Source organism: Chanodichthys erythropterus, chromosome 4 (genome assembly GCF_024489055.1).
Source record: "Chanodichthys erythropterus isolate Z2021 chromosome 4, ASM2448905v1, whole genome shotgun sequence".
Taxonomy (NCBI): Eukaryota; Metazoa; Chordata; class Actinopteri; order Cypriniformes; family Xenocyprididae; genus Chanodichthys; species Chanodichthys erythropterus.
In genome coordinates, this window is record NC_090224.1 from 5177741 (window position 1) to 5181284 (window position 3544).

Here is a 3544-nt window from a genome sequence, read left to right on the forward strand (position 1 = left end):
ATTCGTCTAAGTTTCCAGTAAAGAAAACTCTACATGATTTCTCTCACATCTTGTCCTTGAGGTGCAGTAAAACACCTATACATTTAACTCTCTGTAGATCCACACAAGCTATATCTCCAATTATACGGTCAGTTTAACCTATAAAGTCATACATTGTTTTAATTATGTTTATAAAACGGTTATTTCCTGTCCTTGATTCTGATTGGTCAATAACTGTGTTTTATTCACGATAAAACACTGCTATAACCGCTTCACCCAACGGTTCTGTGTATCACTACACAACACCCTTAGCAATCATGAGAGGCTGTGCTGTATCGTAATAAATCACGGCTTCACGTTGTGCCTAACAACGCCCTTCAGCCGTGACTTATTCACGATACAGCACAGCCTCTCTTACCATATGCTTTCATAATAATACTCAGATAAAGGTGGAGTGGATATTTGGTCATCTGTTAAATGATTATTAATTAATTATAAAGGCTTTTTTTTTTTTTTTTTTTTTTGTCTACACTACTTTATTGTACTGCACTGTGCTACGCTATGTTGTACTGCACCAATAACATACCATACTTTACTATACCAAACTACACTACTACTACGTTTTTTTTTTTGTTGTTTGTTTGTTTTTGTTTTTTTTAATGAAGTCACCAAAGTTGCATTTATTTATTATTAAATTTAAAATAACTGTTTATTTTAAATTATACTACGGGGCTGTTGAATGCTTGAATATGATTGGTTGACGAATGTTCTAAGGTGTGGAATTATTTTCCGAAAAAAGCACGGCTAAATTAGTTCTGGGCAGGTCTTGACCACATTGCAGTTCCATATCACTTCACCAAATTATTTCCGTCATTTTAAAAGATAAATAAATATAGTAAACAATAGGATAAAAATGGTTTAAAAATGTTTTTTTCCACAAATACATTTTATTATGTCCTGAAAACACATACTCTTTCTCTCGCTCTCACTCATACGCACACACACAGTACGGACAGGACACACACTCGCACGGAAACATGTTGTCCGAGCTGCTCTGACGAATTAGTCTGTAAAATAATTTAAAGCTACATGAGATTTCTCACCAACGAGGTAATAACAGTTCTTGAGGTAGATAAACTTAGTTTCACTATTAGAGACACTGCTGCCAAACACTGTTGAGAGACGCACAGAATCAGGTAGGCTAATTTACACTCTTATTCTCTTATTCTCATTTCAGTAAAGCAACTCAAATGTTTTAAGTAAACAATAATTAGTCAAAGTCAAACAGAAAAATTTTAATTTTATTTAATGTTTAAGTCCACTGTACTTAAAAATATTGTTTACCATACATCATTTTGCTCATTGTTCACTTATTTTGATGCAGTGATTATAAAACCTGATAAGTTCAGAATACTCAAAACATTTAAGTTAACAACTCAAAAATTATTTTAGTAGAACTTAAAAAATATATATTTTGTACTACACAAACTTGCTAATAAACTAACACCTAATCTTTATGGTTAAATGTTAGTTAGCAACATCACACTAGCATACACTAATGTAACCATAAAGAGACTATCACTATTTACTTGCATGAAACGTTAATCGACATGCAGTATATACAGTGGTGTGAAAAACTGTTTGCCCCCTTCCTGATTTTTTTTTCTTTTTTGTTTTGCATGTTTGTCACACTTTGTTTCAGATCATCAAACAAATTTAAATATTAATCATAGATAACACAAGTAAACACAACATGCAGTTTTTAAATGAAGGTTTTTATTATGAAGGGAAAGCACATGGCCCTGTGTGAAAAAGTGCCCCCTAAACCTAATAACTTGCAATGAGTCTGTTAGAGTGCTGTGGAGGACTTTTGCCCCACTCATCTTTGCAGAATTGTTGTAATTCAGCAACATTGGAGGGTTTTCGAGCATGAATCGCCTTTTTAAGGTCATGCCACAGCATCTCAATAGAATTAAGGTCAGGACTTTGACTAGGCCACTCCAAAGTCTTCATTTTGTTTTTCTTTAGCCATTCAGAGGTGGACTTGCTGGTATGTTTTGGATCATTGTCCTGCTGCAGAACTCAAGTTTGCTTCAGCTTGAGGTCACGAACAGATGGCCGGACATTGTCCTTCAGGATTTTTTTGGTAGACAGCAGAAATCATGGTTCCATTTATCACAGCAAGTCTTCCAGGTCCTGAAGCAGCAAAACAGCCCCAGACCATCACACTACTACCACCACCACCATATTTTACTGTTGGTATGATGTTCTTTTTCTGAAATGCTGTGTTACTTTTACGTCAGACATAATGGGACACACACCTTCCAAAAAGTTCAACTTTTGTCTCGTCAGTCCACAGAGTATTTTCCCAAAAGTCTTGAGGATCATCAAGATGTTTTCTGGCAAAACTGAGACGAGCCTTTATGTTCTTTTTGCCCAGAAGCAGTTTTCGTCTTGGAACTCTGCCATGCAGGCCATTTTTGCCCTGTCTATTTCTTATACTGGAGTCATGAACACTGACCTTAGGCCACAGGCCTGCAATTCTTTGGATGTTGTTGCGGGGTCTTTTGTGACCTCTCTGATTAGTCGACGCTGTGCTCTTGGTGTAATTTTGGTCGGCCGGCCATTCCTGAGAAGGTTCACCACTGTTCCATGTTTTCGCCATTTGTGGATAATGGCTCTCACTGTGGTTCGCTGGAGTCCCAAAGCTTTAGAAATGGCTTTATATCCTTTTTCAGACTGATAGATCTCAATTACTTTCTTTCTCATTTGTTCCTAAATTTCTTTGGATTTCTTTGTGTAGCTTTTGAGGATCTTTTGGTCTACTTCACTTCGTCAGGCAGGTCCTATTTAAGTGATTTCTTGATTGCAAACAGGTGTGGCAGTAATTAGGCCTGGGTGTGGCTAGAGAAACTAAACTCAGGTGTGATAAACCACAGTTAAGTTATGTTTTATCCGGGGGGTGGGGGGGCCATATGGGTTTGGATTTTGTTTTCCCTTCATAACAAAAACCTTGCATGTTGTGTTATCTTTGATTAATATTTAAATTAGTTTGATTATCTGAAACATTAAAGTGTGACAAACATGCAAAAAAAATAAAAAATCAGGAAGGGGGCAAACACTTTTTCAAATCCACTGTATAGTTTTGAAGTTATAGAGCTCATTCTCAACCTTACCACAGGCACTACTCTTCACCACGATGATAACCCTACAAAACTTCAACATCAAAGAATCACCTTTAAATACCAAACAGAACATTAAACAATAACACATCTCCCCCTATTTAATCTTGAGCAAAAACACACAAAATTACTTACACAGTGTGACGCAAATCATGCTGGGAACATGAAATCTAATGCAACTCAGTTTAATGTTAAATGGATTCTTCTGATAACGTCGGCACAATGTGACATGGATGACATCACTTTATGTCCCTCAGTAAACTTAAAAATAATAATTTAAGTATAAAGATTTACTCAAAAATGTTGAGCTACATAAAAATAAAAATAAACTCCTCGTTCAGAAAATGTAATTGTTTTAAGTTGCAGCAATGATTTAACAGACT